We start from the raw sequence: 21,566 nt of genomic DNA on the forward strand, positions 1-21,566 counted from the left end.
AACTGTAGATAGTTTCTGAAAGTGGCCTCTGGGTCCCTCTGTGACAAGTACTTAAGCTGCAGATTCCTGCCTCCCCACATTAGTTTGAAAATGACACCCATAGGGCCTCTTGTCCTTTCATTTTCCAGTTCCTTCCCCACCCAGGCCCTCCCTTCCCACTTCCCTATCCTTGCCCTTCTCCGTTCTCAGTCTTCCTTGTGCCACAGTGCCCAGCATGGGTAAGGGATCAGAAAACACTCACCAAATACATACATGTGTATCTGTGAGATAAGATAACCTGGTTCCATTCTTTTTTTTTTTCCTCACCCGAGGACATTTTTCCATTTTTTTGTTCGGATAGAGCGGGAGGGAGAGAGAGGAAGAGAGAGAGAAAGAGAGAAGCATTGTTGTAAAAGGGACACATCGAGTGGCTGCCACCCGCACGACCAACCAGGGCCGGGGACAAACTGCAACCAGGGTACGTGCCCTTAGCGGGAACCAAACCCAGGTCTCTCTGTACCGCAGGCCGACGCTCCAACCGCTGAGCCAAACCTGCCAGGGCCTGGTTCCATTTTTAATCCTCAAATGAGTCTTGATTGAATTTCTCTCTGTGCCTTGGTTTCCCTTTGGAAAATGAATTGACACTAGCCCTTGCCCACTTCTTGACCCCTCCATAGCCACCTGTTAGTGGAAGTTTACTGCCACACAAGTGCTTCCATGCCAACTTCTCCCTTCCTCAAGAAAGCCATCAGAAATGTTAACAGTGGGGAATCCAGATAAAAATTGAAGGGAGTTCTTTGTACCATTTTACAACTTTTCTGTGATTTTTAACCTAATCCAAGACGAAAAGTTAAAATAAAAACAGTGAAAAGTTAAAAGTTAAAATGAAAAGAAAGTGAATCATATTTTAATAAGCATCCAGGAATGACTTAAGAATTAAGTTTTCTGTGGCAAATCATTTAACATTTGACATCATGTGCATCACCGGGACAGACTAGCAGTAATTTTTAAACAACTGTTTTTTCTCAAGTGGAGAGCCTACATTCCTCTCAACCCACCCCAACCTCACCCCTGGCCACCTCAGCTCCTGGAGGAGGACACTGTGGTCCTGGCTCAATGGACATCCCTGACAGAGCACTGCCTCTGTGCCAGGTACCAGCTGCTTGCCGCTATGTAGCAGGTGCTCCTGGCTGCAGCCTCCCTTCTGTACAGGTGACAAAACCCAGGCCTCCAAAGGTTGTGTGATGTGCTCAGGTTTACACATCTAGATGGTGGCTGAGCTGGGATTTGAACCCAGCCTGACTTTCCAGCCGCTCTCTTACCCCTAGCTTGTAAAGGCACCTCTATCGCACCATTCACTTCCTTGCTGCACTTCCCGAGTCCCCTGACAGCTCTCCAACCCTTGGAAGCAACGATGACAACCTCTCTTGAGCATTGTTCTCAGGTGTGTGGGTCCCCTGGGTGTGCTGCCCTTGTCCTGGCACAGTGGAAATGAAGGCAGAGTCCCTGATGAATCCCAACCATAGGAACCCAAAGGCCCAGGGTGCCATGTGGGCTGCAGCTCTCCTCTTCTTGGGCCATGGTCCTGTCTCATGCCATGTAAGCCTGGCAGGGGGGCAGCCTCAGAGCTTAGCAAGCAGAAAGCAAGCTGATATTGCACATGAGCTAGCACCCTATGGCCTGTGGCTTGGAGCAAGACCCATACCAAAGAGATAAGTTACCCGTGGAGGCTGAGTGGGGAAGGGAGAAGGAGGGAATCCAGCTTCCAGAGTGCATTGAGTCAGATTGGGGACTTTCCTTGGCATGCAACTAAGAACAGCTCAGGAACCAGGTGACAATGCTTAGGGTGGCCAGGTCCCGGGCCCACTGCTGAAGGTCCAGAGTCTCTGCCCTGCCAGATCTCAGGAGGCCACAGGACACTAGGCAGAAAACGCAAGGAGCACAAAACAGGCTGAAAGAGGCTGAGGTGAATTGTTGGCTGCCCCTGGGGTCACTGCCTTCAGGTGGGGGTTCTGTCTGAAGTCTGGACTCAAGCCGAAGAACTGAAGAACACAATTTTGATGCAAGTGGCAGCTCCTTACTGTCTTTCTGTCTCCCCAACTGGACTCCCTGGGAAGGTCTGTGTACGATTTCTTTCCAGGGGCTCATTGCTCAGCTCTGGGTGGAACATACAGGAGCTTAGGAAGAACTGGTTTTGGTTTTCCAGACACTAAGAGGAGCTCACACTAAAGCAGCCCCAAAGGATGTGAGAGCCTTGACCTGGTAGCTGCTGAGCTCCTTCTCCTGTTTCCAAGCCCTACTCCTCTAGGAAGCCTTCTCTTATCCTCACAGCCAGAGCTGCTCCCTTGCTCCAGGCACTACAGCCCCTTGTGCTTATGCCACCCAGAGCCACAGCATCCAGTGTGGTCATTGGGCACCTCTGTCGCTGACTTATGAGCGGCCAGAGGTTAAAATGAACAGATCTGGAGCACCTGCTGTGCGTCTGGCCCTGCGCTGGGTGTCTTCCTTCAGCTCTCTGCAGCTGAGTATGGAGCCCCTAGCCAGGCCACGGCTTCTGAAGGCCAAGCCAGGAAGGCACAAGGGCTGGGGCTGGGAAATGAGGGAGGGAAGGGGCAGGGTAGGTGAAACCTCACCTCAGCAAAAAGTATGATTTGCTCCTTTCCATCCTGGGGTGGTCCAGGAGTGATGAAGCAAACAATACAAGCATCAAGGCCAGCTGGCAAGTTGGCATCTGATCTGTGCATCTATGTCCTGGCCACTTGCTTCCAAGTGGAAAGCAGGGCGTCTGAGTTGTCCCTGACTTTTCAGATGAAGCAGTGGAGGCTGTGGGGAGATAGCACCACTCCCCACTCCAGCCAGCCTTCCCTCACAGCTTTATGTGAGGTGGTGAGGAGGAAGTGGGAACCCAGAGCCACTTCCCACTGTCCAGGCCCATCAGCCTATGGGACCCTGCTCCCTGTCCCCAGCCAGGTATCGCAACCAGAAGTCCAAAGAGCCATGAAACCAAGGCAAGACTGGGTTTGGGAGCCAGAGGACATGACCACTGCTAGGTGGGGTGTGAGGGGCTCTTTCTCAGGTTTCACAGATTGTGGTCCTGAGATGCAGCTACACAGACTTCAACAATGTCAAGACTAAGTGCAAACGGAAGTGAGAACACAATTCCTACTAAACTTTGGATGCCCCAAAGCCCAGGCACACCCACTTCTAACATCATCTGAGCCCCCAGCAGCCCTGGGCGGTAGGTGACCTGGCAAGTTACCCTCTTGCACTGACAGGCGGAGCTGCCCAGATGCCCTCAGTTTGGAAGTAGCAGAGAGGATGGACAGTGGGAGGAGCTGTGCTTTCAGTCTCTTTTTGAGGTGAGGTATCACCCTGTTTTTCCAAAGAGGACAGACTCTTGGCTCCCCCTTCCCTCATCAAAACAATCCAGCCACAGAGTCTTCTGGCTGCAGATCCCATTGATAGCACCCACTGACACTTAATTTGGCGCCTTCTGTCTGAGCAGCTACCTTACTGGTGGCCTTCCAGGAGATTGCCTGGCGCCCGGCACATGCTCACCATAAGCAACCTGTGAGCCCCCTACTCTGGGTCTCAGTTTTCTCATCTATAAAATGGACACAGGGTGAACTAGTTGATCTTAGGTTCCCTGATTCTTAGGCCTGCAATTAATTCTCAGAGCACCCTGGCCCCAGGCCATTCACTAACAACCAAACCCTCTCTTACAGAAAGAGCCAGGGCAGAGGAACCAGGCCAGCCTTCTTTGCCTCTCTGTCTCTTTGCTCACAGTGAAAAACAGAAAACCAGGTGCACTGCCTCCCCAGCAGAAGCCCAGGAGGGATGCTTGGAGCAGGTGAAGGGTATGGATGGGGAAACTGAGGCCCGGAGTTGCCCCTGTCACCAGGCTGGGCAGGGGCCGGTGCCCCCTGCTGCCTCTCTGCCGGGCCGCGCCGACGGCGACTCGACAGCCCTACCTGGCACAGGTGCCCAGCTCGCGTGGCGGGCGGAGGGTCGGGCGGAGGCGGAGCGCGGGCTCCCTCGGCCGAGCCGGCGGCGGGCGCGGGGCGCGGCGGGGAGCCTGCTGGGCGGCGAGGAGACACGGACTGGGCTCCGCCCGCAGGAGAACAAACAGGTTTTCTCTGGCGCTCGGAGCCTCGCCCCTCGCCCCTCCCCTCGGCCGGCCCTCTTCCTCTGCCCTCTCCTGGGGTAGGTAGATGGGCCTGGCACATTCCGCACATTCTCAAGCCAGTGCCCTGGCCCGCCCGCCCCTTCCCGGACCCGCCCTGCGGGGCTGCTGGAGAAATCAAGGCCGGGACTCCCTGCACCAAGCCCGTAGTGAGCTCCAGAAGGCTCTGCTGCGGTGGAAAACTTCCAGGCAAATTCTTCCAGGCTCGCGGCCCCGGACTGGGAGGCCTCCGCCACGTGAAGGGCCCTGGTTGCCTAGTTGCGCCCCTGCCCGCACTCGATGCGATCTGGCCCCCGCTCGAGGCCAATGACTTCCACAGATGCTGCGGGTTAATGCTGTGGAGAACTACTGTTCCTAGATCCATTTTACAGATGGAGATCCCAGACAGGGGCGGGGAGATGGGCAGGGGTGTGTGTGTGGTTGGCGGCTGAGATCATGCAGGAAGTCCCAGAGGCTGGGAAGAAGGAGAAGGAAGTGAGGCCACACTGGAGCATCCTAGAAGGCCATCCTGGAGGGACTTGGGGTTCACAAGGCACAGCAGCAGTAAGCACCCTGTCAGCAAGTAGGGCCACCTCACAGGCTGGGCAGGGAGACACATTCAAACACCAAGGGCTAGTGCAGCTTGATCAGTGTTATCCATTCGTACTGTTTGAGCATGTGTGTCATTCAGTCAAGCTTACTGTGTACTTGCTAAGTGCAAGGCACTGGAGTGGGCAGGTGAGATGGAGGGAGCATTAAAAGAAACCCCTAACCTTACCTCTGTGTGTGTGTGTGGGGGGAGGGGGGTTCGTGAGGCTTCCCAGGCAAGGGATAGTTAAGCCCATCCAAGAGAGCAGAGTTGGCCAAATTGCCCTATCAGAATGACAGACTCAAAGGGATGGATACAGCTCTGCCAAGTCTGTGTCCCGAAAGGCCCTCCAATCCATACATTTCTCTCCACGCCCACTGCCACCACGCCTCACTGGTCTCTCTACCTCTGATTTCACCTTCCTTCCTATGTAGTCTGCACACAGAAGTCTCTTTAATAGTTACATGTTGCTTCCTGCTTGCAACTCTTGGATGGCTTCCCATTGCTCTCAGGATAAAAGCCATACTCTTTCAAGGGCCCAAGGATTCTGCTGCACCAACCTCTCTGCAGGTCTAGCCACTCTACCCCTAGATTCACTACACTCCAGATGTGGTGGTCTCCTTCTGTCTTTGGAATGCATCAGAAGTCCTGTCTCCTTGGGGCATTTGCTCCTGGCACTCAGACTCCTTAGAATGTCTTTTTTCCTCTTGTCTGACTAGTGAACTCAGTCATTCTACAAAACTTCTCTTAAGTGTCAGTAATCCTTCCCTGACTGCACAAGTTGAGTTGATCTCTTCCTTCTGTGTGCTCCTCTGGTTTCCTCTGATTATTTCGATCTAGCATGGTGGCCACCATTGTTTCTTGTTCTAGATGGTGAGCTCTGGGAGGGCAGGGCTCAGTCTGAGTGATCACTGGGGCGTGGAGACCAGCACAGGGTGTCAGAGGGATTTGCAGAAGACTGAGGAGTGGTTGATATTCTGGAAGCTGCCCTCATCCTTTTCTTCCTGGGCTTTATCAGGTAGGGAGGAGGTGGCCCTGTGTCTGCGTGAATATGCGTGGGGGATAAAGGTGGGGAAATTGTATATAAAGTCACTTCAGTTCATCTCTGTCTCTTGCCAACAAGTGTTTTTCAGCTTCCAGTCTGGTGGCCAGCATCTAATGCCTTCCTGCCCTGCCTCCCCCATTGAACTGATGACTGTGGATGTATTTGGCTTGGCATCCTAGCCCCTAAACATAATTACTTTATGACCTAGGGTATGTTACATCCCCTCTCTGGGCCCCCTTCCCCTTCCAGAGCCCCTAGCTTAAAGAGATAGAATGTAGAGGACACAGTGATGAATTTGATGTAGGGGTGAGGAAGAGGGTGGCCTTTCCCTCCCACTGGGGATGGGCACGTTCATGCCAGAGCCCTAAGTCTGGGTGGGCCAGCCAAAGAGCACGAGCAAGAGTGGTGTCCAAAGCCGCCAATGGCCAGTCAGCGAGGGGGCTCCATCAGCTGGGTTGCCCCACGGCCTCGAGATTTTCCCACATCCTAGGTGATTCAGCCCTGCCCAGGCCAGATCTGCCACGACAGCACCAGCCAAAGAGACCAGCCTTTCTTCAACTCCTCCCTCCCTGCCAGTCTGCCAGGCCCTGCAGCTGATCTCACTTGCAAACGGGTTAGACTCGAACAGTAACTGCCCTGCCCTACCCTGCCCTGCCTTGCCCACCTGTTCACTGCCCCAGCAGAACATCCCCACCCCTGCCAGAGCTACCTCTGCCACCTCAACCAAGCTTCAGGGCCCCTGCCAACTTTATCAGCTTCCTCTTTGACTCCTTGCCTTCAGACACCTGGACCCAGACACACTAACTGCTCTCATACCACCAGGCCCCTGCACAAGTTCTTCACTTGGTGGTGACTTCCTACCTATTCCCAGCCACAACGTTAGCTCCTTCATAAACTTCTCCTTGGCCTAGAACTTGAGGGCCAAGACCCTGGTGGTGGCTGGCTGCCCCCAGCCTAGGCTCTGTCTACCCTTGCCTGGCCTGAATTTGACCCCATCCCTCTGTACTCTCAGCTCCTCTTCAGCCTTAGCCCCTATCTCTAGCTCCCAGACTGGCAGGGCTCTGGCAGAGTCCTTCTGAAGCCTGCAGCTCAGGCAGTCTCCCCACTGACAAGCAGGCCCTAAGGTGCTGCCTCTAAGTAGGGTGGGCTTAAGGGTGGGGCCAGGTTTGGCTGCCTGGGTAGGCAAGCGGTCCGGAAGGTAGAGACAGGAGTGGAGAGGTCCCCTATGGCAAGTAGGGGCATAGCCCATGAGCAGACAATGGAAACAGATTCTCTGGGAGGCCAGGTTGAAGCAAGCAGATAAGTGCAGGGATAGGTGGCTGTTTGGAAAGAACTCGCCAATTGTGCTCCTAAGCTCCAGGGAGGCCCCTCTGGTCTCCAGGGCTGGGAACAAAACTCAGGCATGTCAGTCTAGGAGAAGAGTTCCCAGGATAGGCAGGGGGAATAATGGACGGGGCTCTGAAAGCTGTCAGGTTCCAAAGCCGACCCAGGCAGATTCCCCCCACACCAGAAGGGACTGGAGATAAACAACTGACCCAAACTGCCATTGTGCAGATTGAGAAACAGAGGCCCAGAGAGGGATGATATAAAGCTGGGATCATGTAGCCAGTCTGAGGAATAGCTGGGACTAAAACCAGGGCTCCATTTATTCTGAGTGGAGCCCCCACCCAGCCTGAGTGCTCAGGTTCATGTGTGGGAAGGGCTGGGCTCCTGTTTGCATCCTAATCCCCTCCTTCCCTCCCTTCCAAGGCCCGCCCTGCCGCCTCATCCTTCTAAGCTCTTCAACCAGTTTCCACTTGCTGGGTGACTCTGCTGGGTCCAGTTAGGGTGGGTCCCCTGGGAGCAGGAGTCCCCAAGTGTGGCTGCACCCACAAAGACCCCTACAAAGACCCGAACCTGCAGAGTCAGCACATGGAGTGAGACCTCTTCTGCCTGGTCTTGCATTTGGGGTCCCCCTGCCCCACCCTAAGCCTGCACTTCTGGCTAAGGAGCTGGTTCCTCTCCCTGGCACACACATATTCTCTCAGTCACCAAGTGCCCCCTTTGGGCCTCCTTCTCCCCACGCACTGCCACCCCCAGTCTTAACTTGGAGCATCTCACAGTCTGGTGGGAAAGGCAGAAAGGTTCAGCTTCAAGGGGACAAATCCATGCTTTGTGGACAGTGGCTCCAATGGAAGCAGGGAGGTTATTCAGGCGGGCCTCCCTGGCCACTGGGACATCCACCCCTGAAGCCTGAACTCCCCACTGCCTTTTGAATCTACTTCTTTGAATAAGCCCAGGAACTATTCCACCATCAGTCCTGGCCTGTGTGACCTAATGCCCCAGAATGCAGACTGCCTTTTGTCTTTGGCTATGAAGCAGCCTCAGGCCAGGCCTCTAGAGGACTAGAAGATGAGTGCACAAGCTGAGCCAAGGCCCCGCTGGCAGATAATCCCCACATGCTCTGAAGAATGGCTTTTTGCTGCTTTAAAAATCATCCACAGATCGGAAAAAGAATGTTCTAATTGGAAAACCTCCCCGCCATGGTTTTCCGGAGTTTTAGTACAGCTGGCCGGCACAGAGGCTCCTGGGATGAGGAGGAAGGGAAGTCATGAGGAGGAGACAGTAGGCTCCCTGCCCAGCGCCCCCTCATCTCTGGAGCTCAGCCACTCCCACCAAGGGGCCATACTGAGGTTCTAGCTTGTCAGCAGCCTGGGGAATTTGGCTGGCTCTGCTGGGAGCCATGCCCCTGAGTCGGCCCAAGCTCCACCTCCAGAGGCCCGGCTGCTGTCTCAGGGGCAACCTGGGCTCAGGGACCCTCTGGTAGGACTAACACCCACTAGGCATTGAGAGCCCAGGCCCAGAAGAGGAAAGGTGTGGAAGCCACCACCTGCTGAAGAAATGGAAAGCCAGAGTTAATGTTGGGGTTTGTGTGATGCCCCCAGAACTGGCTAAGGCCCTGGGTTAGGAGACCTAGCAGGGGGATGCAGGCTGCATGGGAAAAATGACTTCTGAAAAGTTAGATCTGTCTGGAGCGAGAGGGAGCTCTCACTCAGGGGGCCCTGCTAAGCCTGGCTTGGCAAAACCGCTGGCTGGGGAAGCAACCTGAGGGTCTGTCCAACTCTGAGAATTGCTGATTTGTTCCTTATGGTTAAGCATTGCCCTTGCACTTGGGAAATGCCCACCTGGGGAGGCGAAATGCAGTAGATTCCTAAAACTACTTCACACAGGAGAGCCAGTTTACTGTAAATCATCTCGTGTAGGATATATGCTTCTGGAAACCTCCCTCCCTGGATGCTCAGCTGCCTTGATTTCCTCAAGGAGGGCAGCCTTTGAGAGACTGGAGGGGAGAACAGTTCAGAAGCTGCCTCTTTGTCCATCTGAGCAGGACAGGGGGCTTCTGGCCAAAGTCACCCTTTGGTGGAAATTCAAATCTTCTCAGCATAGAGAGAAGGGCTGGCTCTCATCACCTGGCACCTGTTCATTTCTCTTGGCTCAAGTAACCTGTATTTAGGGACTATGAACCCAATCAAATATTTCTAGGTTCCCTGGCATTATACCTTCCTCTCCTCTCCTTCCTCCCCTACAAGGTCACAACCTTGAGGACTGCAGTTCCCTAACAAGCATATATCTCTAGAACTCTACTGGCCATTACAATTGTTACTGGCCACATGTGACTATTTAAAATAAAGTGAATTACAATGAAATAAAATGGAAAATTCGGTGCCTCAGTCACAAAAGCTACATTTTAAGTGCTCAGTAGCCTCCATGTGGTACAGCACAGATAGAGAACATTTCCATCATCACAGAAAGTCCTGGTGGACAGAGGCACTCTAGCTGCTCCACTTCTCATTAAGGAAACTCTCCACTTCTTCCTTATCTGAAGCTGAACTCCCTGCTCTAAGCAAGGCACCCCTGCAGTCTCACCCAGGGGAGATTCTTTCTTTTCCCACACCCACCTACTTCAAATAGTCTAGTCCGCCCTTGGATGAAAACCTCTCCTTCTTTGAGGCTCAGGCTAACTGATTAACATATCCAACATTCAGGCAAATTTTTGGCACCTGGCTCATTCTTCTTTTCCATCCATATTTCACTGAATGTGAGGAAGTGCCTGGAAGGGATGGGACAGTATAGCAATGAGGTAGAGTAGGGAGTGTGTGACTTCAGTATCCCTGCCTGTGGATCATCCATCCCAACCCTCAGACCTTTCAGTTCTTCGACCTTGACATCTCTGAAGACCTTGTCAACTACACTGCAGCCACCTCTTTCCACAGGTAGAGCCTGCATTCTGCCATTACCTCTGAAATGTCTATTACAGGGCTTTCACTTTCTGACCCCATCCTCCTCTTTTTCTAGTGGGCTTTTTCAACTACTTCCCCATGAGAGGTAGTAACAACGCATTTTCCAGCTCATGGGGACCTCCCATCCACTGTCTCATCTACTTTCTTCCAGTTCATTAGCCCTTTCTTCTCTTCACTTCACTCCCTGTTTGGCTTAGAGTCAATGACCCATGACTTCAACATCTCTCGTCAACATTCTGATCTCCCTTGCTGCACTGTCCCTCTGTCACCTCCACCTGACACAGCATCAACTCTGGACAAATCTAAACATCTGCTTTCTTCATGCCTGCCCCAAGGTGATGACGATGCTGGCAGGGGTCACACAACTATGCAGAATGATGCCAATATAAATTCCTGGATTTCCCCCCTTCTCACCTTCACAAGGACTTCCCTCTTTGTAGTTATCCCTTTCTCTTCTGCATCATAAGAACGTCCATTTCATCTGAAGCATTCCCATCAACATTAAAAAGAGAAAGAAAGAATCTCAATTGATCTGACTCCCACCTCCAGTTAGTGTCTCACTTCTCTGTTCCCTTACTAAGCAAAACTCCATGAAAGAGTGGTCTAGATTCACTGTCTCTACTTCCCCTCCTATTCTCTTAAGAACCCATTCCCATCAAGATATCAACCCTAACGCTCCCTTAAAATTGCTCGTCAAGGTTACTAATGATCTCCAGGTTGCCAAACCCAATGCTCATATCTTTGTCCTCTTAACCACAGTTGAGTGGTTGGTTACTCCTTCATTATGGAAAAACATGCTTATCTTGGCTTCCCTGTCTCTCCACTTATGTGAATGTATTGAAGATTAGGAGCACAGACTCTGGAATCGGACTACCTAGGTGCAAATCCTGGTTGTGCCAATTAATAGTGGTGTGACCTTAGAAAATTTACTCACCCTCTCTGGATTTCCATTTCTCACCTGTACAATAGAGATGAGACTACCAGTATCTACCTCCTGGGGTTGTCGTCAGGGTTACATGGCATAGCACACAGAAAGTACTTAGAATAAAGCTTGTTACATGGATAGATGCTCAATGAAATCACCACATAGATGTTGATGGAGTTCAAGACATGCTACCGCAAGACAAGGCACTTCAACATATTGAATATTTTAAGATGAAGGAATTTGAGAAAACTGCAGAAGAAGGAAGGTATCTGTGACTTCCCCTCAACTTCGCCATTTTTCCCAATGGGTCATAGATCCTCATGTAAAAGGTGTCCTGCCTATACCCAGAGGAAAGGAGCATCCTTATTTCCAAGGGAGGCATAGGGAAAGTCAAGAAGGATCTGAATAAACAGGCCTTGCTAAGTTTCCCCCAGCATACTATAGTTAGCTCAGACTCTTTGTCCTGTCATATCTTTCCATGACTTTACACTAGTATAAAAAAACACTCAGGTTTAATCATTTTGTGTGTGTGTGTGTGTGGGGGGGTCTTCATTTTCTTATGAAGGCTCCCATGTCATTAAATGTATATGCTTTTCTTCTATTAATTTGTCTTTGTCAGTCTAATTTTCAGACCCAGCCAGGGACCCTAAGAGGGTTAAGAAAAGTTTTTTTCTCCCCTACGATGTCTATGAGTCAACTCAGACTAAACATGTTCAAACAAAGCTCTTGTTTTCTACCCTACACTCTCAAAACCTCTCTTCTCTAAGTCTTCCTCATCTCCATCAGTGGCACCTCCCAGGTGTGCATGCCAAAGGCCTGGGTGGTTAACTTGATTTTCTTTCATTCCCTCGTTTCTCACATCCAATTAATCAGCAAGTCCTGATGCAGTTCTATGTCCAAAATATGCCCACTTCCACTGCCACCACCATCCTAGTCCAAGCCAGTATCCTCTCTCACCTATTCCGTGGTCTCCTGGCTTCCACACTTGCCCTGCTGCATCTCCTCTCCACGAATCAGCCAGAACGATCTCCCATTGTGTCCTTTGTCTGAACAATAACCTATCTAAGCTGAAAACTGGGGTGCCATCTGAGACTCCTCTTTCCCTCTCCCAATTCAGGTCTGGTGCCTGCTGTGGCTCTCGTCTCTTCCAGCTCTCAAGCTCCAAGCTCCCAGCATACTGAAGCCATACTGGACTTGCTGATTCCAACATACCGTGTTCTCTGTCTCCAAATCTTACTGTTGACCGAGGTCCTCTTGCCTTGGTTAACTCCTACTATACTTATGCATCTTGCAGGAAGTTATCTCTAAGCACCAAGACCCAGTTAAGTGTCTCTTCCCAGGCTACACTTCTGCCCCAGCATTCATTACCCTGCAGAATCACTCTCTCCTGTCTCTCTCATCTCTTCCTCCTGCATGTAGGAAACACACCTCATTCTTCTCCACGGACCCAAGTACCTGGGATGGTGCCTGAGTGAACACACAAAGAATATTTGCAAAATGAATAAAGTAATGAATAAAAGTTAATTTCAAATGCAGTGTATGATTAAGGTAACATTTCAAATCAGTGGATAAGAAATATATCATTCAATAGATGATGTTGAAATGACTAGCCTTGTGAGGGGGAAAAACTGAATTTCCTACCTCACACTCCACACAGAAATAAACTCCAGATGGCTCAGAAATTTAATGTAAAAAATAAAATAAAACCATAAAAGTACTAGAAGGAATCTTGGGGTGGGGACAGCCTTTCTAAGTATGTCATGAAAACCAGAAACCATAAAAGAAAAAAAAGAGAAATTAAAAACTTCTGTATGCCCTGGCCGGTTTGGCTCAGCAGTTAGAGCGTTGGCCTGTGGTTCTGAGTGACCCGGGTTCGTTCCCGCTAAGGGCATGTACCTCAGTTGCAGTTTGACCCCGGCCCTGGTTGGGTCGTGTGGGTGGCAGCCGCTCGATGTGTCCCTTTTACAACAATGCTTCTCTCTTTCTCTCTCTCTTCCTCTCTCTCCCTCCCACTCTATCTGAACAAAAAAAAAAAAGGAAAAATATCCTCAGGTGAGGATAAAAAACCACCACCACCACCACCACCACCAACAACAAAACTTCTGTATTGAAAAACCCATCATAACTGTCATTATACAAATGTCAAATGTGGAAGAGTTATTTGTACCACATATGACAGCCAAAGGTTTAATCTTCCTAAAATTATAAAAAAGGGCTCCTTTCAAAGCAAGGAATAGGAAAATGGGCCAGCAAAGAAGGAAATAGACAATTCACAAATGAAGACTTGCTGAAGTCCATTAATATATGAAGGAGAAATTATTCCCACCTCTCCATCAGATACGCAAAAGTTAAAATGGATCTGCAGCCCAGCCGGTGTGGTTCAGTGGACTGAGCATCGGCCCATGAACTGAGAGGTCCCAGTTCAACTTCTGGTCAGGGTACATGCCTGGGTTACGAGCTCCATCCCCAGTCAGGAGCATGCAGGTGACAGCTGATGGATGATTCTTTCTCACATCAATGTTTCTATCTCTCTCTCTAAAAAACAATACAAACATATTTTAAAAATAAAAATAAAATGGATCTGCAAAACCTGGGTTACCTGGGGTGTGGGAAAATGGCTACTGTCATGCCCCAGGGGCCATAGGGGTGGGAGTATTAATTGCTGTGACCTTTCTGGGATGGTAAAATAAGTAACACAATGAACAATAAGGACTTACTTTGACCCAGCAATACTGACATTTAAAAACTAGTTTTATTATCTGATATATAAATGGTATACATGTATAGTATATAAAATACAATGCATATAAACATCTACCCACCAGCCAGCACCATTATCTATGCCTTCCATCTTCAGTTTTGGTACTCGAAATGATCTGTCCTGGCTTAGAATGAAAGGTCAATTTCTCTGCTTGTGCCCTTGATCCCATCTCTTGCTACCAATTCAGGGACATCCGGTTAACGTTTCTCCCTTTCTCCTGATTCATCAGTGATTTCCTCTTGGCTGGATCATTCTATAATTCTTCTCACCATAAAAAAGCTTTTTCCTGATCCCATCTTCCCTTCCAGCTACTCTGAAGAAACCCTGAAGATAATTATCTACACTCCTTGTCTCTGATTTTTCTTCTTTCTTTCTATCTCTTCAAGCACATTTCCACAGAAATGGCTCTTGCCAGTGCCGCCGGTGTTATCCATGTTGGTAAAATCCAATGACCAATTTTCAGTTCTCATTTTACTGAACATGTCAACAGCATTTGACATAAGAAATACTCCTGCTCTGGCCGGTTTGGCTCAGTGGTTAGAGCATCAGCCTGCAGTCCAGAGAGGCCCGGGTTTGGTTCCCGCTAAGGACATGTACCTCGGCTGCAGTTTGTCCCCGGCCCTGGTTGGTCGTGCGGGTGGCAACCACTCGATGTGTCTCTCTCATATTGATGTTTTTCTCTCTCTCTCTTCCTCCTTCTCTCCCTCCCCCTTTATCTGAAGATAAATGCAAAAAAAAAAAAAAATGTCCTCGGGTGAGGATAAAAAAAAAAATAGAAGTGCTCCTTCTGGAAACACTTTTCCTTTGGCTTCCAGGACACCTCATTCTTCTGCTTTCCCTCCTATCTCACCAAGAGCACCTCTTAAGTCTCCTTTGGCCCCTTCTTGTTGCCCACACCTCATACAACCTTTTAAATTTGGAGGGACCCAAGACCAAGTCCTTGGGACTTCTCTCTATGATACTGATTCCCATGGTGCTTTCTATCCATCTCCTGTCTTTAAACCCGATCTGAAGGCTGGTGACTCCTAAACTTACCCCTGAATTTCAGATTCCTATATCCCAAGGTCTATTCAATATCTCCACTTGCATACCAAGCCAAACTCCTTATCAGCTCTTCCAAACCCATTCCTCCTGCACCTGTCCCCACCAAAAATCTTGGCATGATCCTTGACTCTTCACTTTCTCTCATTCCTCATGCCCTATCTGTCAGGAAATTCTCCAGTACCATCTTCCCAAAAGATCCAGAAATCTCCCCACTGCTCTGAACATTTTTGTATACATCTCCTGACCATATGGGCAAGAAATTCTCTAGACAAATGGCTCTCAAGCTTTGGTGGGCATCAGAATTTCTGATTTGTTTAGGAATCATTTGCATTTCTAACAAGATCCCAGCTGATGCTGATGCTTCTCATGGAGAAATCACACTTGGATAGCCACAGCTCCAGGGGTATATGATGCCCAGGGGTAGGAAGACTGGATCATAGGATACGTGCATGTTCAAACTGATAATGGAACATTGATTTTCTTTCCTGTCAATAATGTGTGAGAATGTCCAGTGCTCCACGTCTTTGCCAACACTTGATGTTGTCAGACGTGTTACTGTTGTCACTGTAGTGAATACACAGTGTTAGCTTATTGCAGTTTTGAGTTGTATTACTAGAATTTATGCTTAGGTGGCAACTACATGGGATAGGTGAGAAACATAAGTACATTGCAATATTTTTTATGATATTAAAATCTGGTAACACACTGGACAGTGTGACTCAGTTGATTGGGCATTGTCCCGTGTACTGAAGGGCTGCCACTTCGATTCCTGGTCAGGGCACATGCCCGGGTTTTGGGCTCCATACCCGGTAGGAGGCATGCAGATCTATGTTCCACTCTCACATCGATGTTTCTCTTTCTCCCTCTCTTTCTAAAAAAAACAAACAAAAAAACAATACAAATATTTTTAAAAATCTGGTAACGGTCTAAGTTTTTATCAATGTGTATGTTCAAAATTTACAACAGGGTAATATGCAGCTGATCAAGATGATGATTGTAGGTCTCTAGTTAGGAACATGGGAAATGCCTATAATATATTGTTAAACAAGAGGGGAAAGCAGTTTACATAAGATGCATGACTTCATTTCTGTAAATTTGTTTGAAGGCATTGAGAAACACCTCCAACAATGTTAACACTTGCTATTTTTAGGAGATGGATTTTGAGTTACCATTATTTTCTTTTTTAAAAAATATTTTCTGTAATGTTTTATGTTTTAAATGCAAATATCTCTTTTTCTTAAAAGTAATTTAAAAAAATATATGCTTATATTTCATTTATATATGTTAGAAAGTATCTGGAAGGTTTCATATGACACTGGTTTGAGCAGCTGCTGCTAGGCAGTGGGTTTGTGTGGGTTGAGTGGGAAGGTACTTTGAGTTTTCTCTTTATTCCATTCTGTACTCTTTGAATTTTTATGACAGTATTAGTTTCGTAATAAAAAACACACACACACACTAATGAAAACAAAAAAGAGAAGAGAACTATTCTTAACACCCAAGCCAGTCCTGTCAACCCCTGCCAGCCCCTGCTGCTTTTGGCCCAGCCCAACCCACCAAGCCATGCTGAGGCCCCTGCTGACTTCACAAGCAGCCCACTCAAGTAATGCCAGACCTCCTCTGGCTGAGGAGCTTTGGAGCTGTGGATCCAGGGCCAGTAATTGGGCTGCCCAGAAGGGAGCTCCTCCTGCTTCTGGGTGATGCCTTGAGCCAGGAGTAATATGTCACCCCCACAAAGCCTGTGGCTGTGGGCTCCCCCACTCTCTGTGCTGGAAGAAGAGGCCAGCCCCCTAGAAGGTCCAGAGAGAAGCCACTAACCCAGCCAAGAAGCTAACTGACTGTCAGAGGTGGCAAACTCCAATAATGAACCTGTGTCTCCAACAAAGCACTTTTAAGTCCGTAAAGGTTAGAGCTAAGAAGAAATGTCAGCAAAACCAGAAAACGTAGAGATGGTGAAAGTGCACTCTTCTACAACAAACTTGTATGGCAGAATCTGGGGTCACCCCGAATTGAGAAAGAATTAATTTCATCTAACAGAGACTTCACACAGCAGGGATTGGATGCACATGGAACTGTCCACAGTTGTGCTTTCCTCGAAGGTCAGCTTTCTCCTAACTGCAATCCCACTGAACTATCAACCATGCCACGCTAACATATGTGCTCCCTTCACTGAGCACATCATGTGGTCCTCTGTCTCCCCCACAACTCATGACCTCTAGAAGACAGAAACCACTTTCCATTCCTCCCCTGCTTCTTTGTAACAAGCATGGGTCCTTTACACACTGAGCACTCAGTAAATGCTGGAGCAATGAAACGGTATCATCTCCAGTATAGAAAGAAAATGGAGATAACATTTTGCAAATGCTCAGATTTCAAAACTCAAGGTAGAGGGTGACAAATGGGTGTCTCCTGGCATCACTGTGCAATCTGCAGTGGCCCAGCATGTCCATCAAGCAGGTGGCACACAGGGCTCGGCTCACACTGCTGGATTCTAGGCCAAGGCAACCTTCGTGGACAAGTGGGTTCCTCCACACGGAGTAACTTGGAGGTGACAATCTCTTAAATATATACTTTCTCTTTAATAAAACAGCCGCACAAAACAAAAACAGAAACCCAGTGGTGGGACTTCATAGCACACCTGCCCCATCACACTGTGGATTGCAGGAGAACCAGCCTTTAGCTGTCCTTGCATGATTACTGCATTTGGCCACTCTTAATGATTTTTTTTTAGAATAATATTTATTCACAAGTAGTAGAGGCCCAGTAAATATGTGGTAGTTTATTTATTTTTTCAATTTGTTTCCTCTGACAGGATATAAGACACCCAGTTTGTTTGAGTTTTAAAAGAATATTTCCTTTGCCCCATTTGAATGACCAATAATGACATAAGTCCAATTTGCAAAGTGAAAAGGGTGTAACGTGGGGTGTTTTAAAAACAGGTTAAACTGTGCTTTTTAAATTTACATTTTAAAACTAAAAATGATCAAAATATCAAAATTATATAAAATTGTTCAGAAGGTGATCCCTGAACCCCAGACCCTGTCCCTCTCCTTGTGGTACAGGACAGAGGGAAATGACACTTGAAGGCAGGCTTAAGGAACCCATGTATATGTTCCAAGTGACTGTCTTGTGCGAAACCCAGGTTCCAGGAGGCTCTGCCTAGGGGAGACAAAAGTGCCCAAGAGTCTTAACAAGTCACTGGGTCCTGAGGGAAGAACTAGTGTCAGAGGGAAGAGGAGCCTCTGCGATGGGGTGAGAGCCAGTGGGGAGAGGGAGAGGGACATTGGGGGAAAATTGAAAGAGATGGTCCTGCGAAGAGTAGACTGGAGGGGAGCCTGGATATGGCAGAGACTATACCATTTAGAGATTTCCATGCTTCCTTGAATTTCAGGTCTAAAGGAAGGAGAAGGCAGAGGTGGAAGGTGAAATCATGTTGTCCTGGGGTGGCTGAGAGCTCCTTCAGGTCACAGGTCTTGGCCCCTGGCTGTGGCCACAGGGAACAACGAATTGCGCTGTTAATGACGGCAAAAAAGAGGGAACGAGGGAGAGGAGAAAGGAAGGAGGAAATCTGCTGTCAGTGAAGTGTCGCAATTGAATCAAGGATTTTTGTAGCTTATTTCTACATGTAAAAGTTGGGCTCAAAGTATTTTTCAAGACTAATGTCTTTATTCCTTTATTATATTTCCCCAGGGAAAAGGCTGGGGGTGGGTGGGTGAGAGGGTCAGTATGTGCTTTAAATAGAGATAAGAATATCAAATGCCATAAACCAATCATAAAGGGGGGGGCTCCTGCTCCATGAGCTTGGGAAGGAGGGGAAGAAATCAGGAAAATGGCATGGGTGGGGCCCTGCCCTATGAAGTCAAGACTCCACATCAAGCTAAATAAATGTGGAGTCACATTTGTCCGTCTTGTATTAGCTCATCTTGTGGCCACTTTGATGTAGGTTTCTTGTACCAACAGAAATGTTCCTATGTGGCTGGGATACACTTTCATCTCCCTTTTCCCTGGCCTCCATTTCCAGCTTTGGCAAGGGAGGCCCCCACTAGCCCTTTCCCCCCTCGGTCTGAAGGGGTTAAAATGTTTGGCCTATCCATAGAGAGAAAGATGCCTGATGTGCATTAGAACAAGGAATGAGAACGAGAGGAGGGGGGAGCCTGCTTACTTCAGTTACTTGCACAAATGTTTTATTCAGGAATTAGAGAAGCCAGGGGGAATAAGTGAGGAAGTGGATGGAATAGGATAATGAGACTGAGGACCTGTGTGACAACCAAGTAGAAAAGATGAGCTGATACCAAAATACAGGGGTCTGGGACTTAGAGGGACTTTCCAGGGCAGAGGCCAAGTATGTCGGGACAGAAGCAGCTTTTGACGGCCCCTGAAGGCCACAGAGGGGATGGCCTCACCTAGGCCGTATGGTAATGGTTCGTGTAGATAGAATGATAAGGGGAGTCAGGGAGAAGCCCTGCCCAGCTCCATGAGGAAAGAGCTTGCAAAGAAGGGTTCAGAGATCAGGCAATAGCAGTTACATTTGTCAAGATTCATCCAGTTGTGAGGAGTAGAAACCTACTAAGCCAGCCTGAGCAGGAAGGGAATAAGCATGGCAGAGGGGGAATGGGATACCCAGTGGGTATGACCTGCTTGCTCCCAAAATGGCATCAGGAGCCCTTTTCAAACAATTTGTTCCCACTAAGAGCCAGGTACTTTTCTAACCCTTGGCTGAGAACTTGAGGCATTAAATGCTCTTACAGTCTAAAGACAGCCAGCCACAGTTGTGGTCAGAGGCCTTCCACCAGGATGTACAAAAGGTGGCAATACAGGCCTCAAAGCCCTATGAGGTAAATCCTATGATTATTCCCATTTTACAGATGAGGAGACTGAAACCCACAGTTACACAGCTAGCAAGTAGTGAATTTGAGCCTGGCTGTCTTGCTCCAGAGCCTGGACTCCTAACTTCCATGTCTATTGTCTCACTGGATTCAGACTGCTGAATTAGCCAGTTACATACAGAGTCAGGAACCAGGGAGTGCTTGTGGGAGCCGTGCTAGTCATACTGATAGTGAGACTAATATTTATTGCAGGGTTACTATGTGCCAGGCACAGTGTTTAGTGCTTCAGTTAGTGAGTATCCTGGGAAAATCCCCGTAGGGGCTTGGCCCTCCTTTTTTTTTGGTCAAAATTAAATTATTGGCATCCTGAAGACTTTAAATATGAGAGGCTGATGCAACTGCTGTTTATGCCAGAGTTTAAACATCTGTGCAAGATGCCACATTTGAAAAACGAGCGTGATTGGTTTTTATCAGGATACTGTATTTCTAAACAGATAAGGGGGTGACTTGCATTTGGGCAGCCTGACCTGAATATCTGACTGCTTATGAAGAGATCGAGGACTACACCGCACCAGCCCCTCCAGGAAATGCCCCATGTCTGTCTGTCTTTGCTGCGGGGACAGGGGGAGATAGTGGCTCAGTTCCAGCTGAGCCCCGTGGCAGAAGTGTTACTTCTTCTGGGAATGAGCAAGCAGAGCTGATCCCCTGGACCTTAGAGTGCCCAAGGAAATCCACTCTCATTCACCACGTGGTCAACACATTCAGGGCCCTACTTGGAAGCTAGAAAAGCAGTGACCCTTTCCTTCCCTATAGGCCAGAATGCTACAGTGGTCAAGGTGAGGACATTGAAGCTCAGAGATATGAGGTAATTTACCCAAGGTGACACAGCTGAGGAGAGGCTGAACTGGAGCCTTTTAGGAAAGTAACTTGCCCCAGGAGACACAACTACCTGGCTCTGAAAGCCCTAGAGGGCACGAGAGGCTGGGATAACTTTTGAAACATACACATGCCCAGGCTCCTCCCACAGAACTCCTAATTCTCAATTTAAAAATTAAGTCTAGCCCTGGCCGGTTTGGCTCAGCGGTTAGAGCATCGGCCTGCATTCCAGAGAGACCCAGGTTCGGTTCCTGCTAAGGGCACGTACCTCGGTTGCAGTTTGTCCCCGGCCCTGGTTGGTCGTGTGGGTGGCAGCCACTCGATGTGTCCCTTTCACGTCGATATTTCTCTCTCTCCCTCTCTTCCTCTCTCTCCCTCCCACTCTATCTGAACAAAAAATAGAAAAATGTCCTTGGGTGAGGATAAAAAAAAAAATTAAGTCTAATAGTTCATATTGTTTACAATTGTTCCTGGAGACTCAGGTATACTGCAACGACTGAGGACTGTGACTCCCAACAGAGGTGTGGATTTTCAGGGGAGCAATGCAGGGGTGGAGCCCAAGCAGTTGTGAGGCCAAGAACCTTCCTCAACTCAGATTCTCAGCCTTGAGTCCTGTGGCATGAAGGCATCAAAGGTACCAAGGATATAAAGGTAATTGAAGGATGTGCATACTGATTTAAAATGCATTTAATTAGAAATTTTGACTGTTGGTGTGCTACTGTTTTCAAATTGAATTTCACCATTTCCATTAATACCATTGGCCTTGCAAGACTTGGTTGCAATTGTACCCATGTACTAATACCTTGGTTCTGATATAAGATCCTTTGCCTATGGTCACTTGGTTAATATTTTGTTGGTTTTTTTGTTTTGCTTTGTTTTTGTTTCTTTTTGTGTTTATGCTAATTAGTGGAATTGGTCTGTCATTTTTCTTTTCCATTCTGTTCCTATTAGGGAGCCTTCCTTCTTTTCCTAGTCTCTACAGAGTATTCTTTTTGTATGACTGGAAACTTTTCCTTGAATTGTTGGTGGAATTCACTACAGAAACCACCGGGCCTGGGAGTTTTGTTTGGGGAGAGGTGTAT

At 48.5% G+C, this 21,566-nt stretch overlaps 1 protein-coding gene and 1 non-coding gene across 4 annotated transcripts in view; both read right to left on the reverse strand.

Annotated features, from left to right (window-relative positions):
* Positions 1-4,008, reverse strand: part of ZNF185 (zinc finger protein 185 with LIM domain) — a 67,166-nt gene extending 63,158 nt beyond the window's left edge. For 2 of the 3 annotated variants that reach the window (XM_036271678.1, XM_036271676.1), the window contains exon 1: positions 3,951-4,008. The gene's annotated coding sequence lies outside the window, so the exon portion shown is untranslated. The remainder of the gene's footprint in view (positions 1-3,950) is intronic. The other variant, XM_036271677.1, reaches the window with a different exon arrangement.
* Positions 4,009-17,576: 13,568 nt separating this feature from the next.
* LOC118636835 lies at positions 17,577-17,699 on the reverse strand. Its single transcript, XR_004960805.1, has one exon. It is a non-coding gene; the product is annotated as a small nucleolar RNA SNORA27 (small nucleolar RNA).
* Positions 17,700-21,566: the final 3,867 nt, after the last annotated feature.

Source organism: Molossus molossus, unplaced genomic scaffold (assembly GCF_014108415.1).
Source record: "Molossus molossus isolate mMolMol1 unplaced genomic scaffold, mMolMol1.p scaffold_m16_p_2, whole genome shotgun sequence".
In the NCBI taxonomy this organism is placed as follows: Eukaryota; Metazoa; Chordata; class Mammalia; order Chiroptera; family Molossidae; genus Molossus; species Molossus molossus.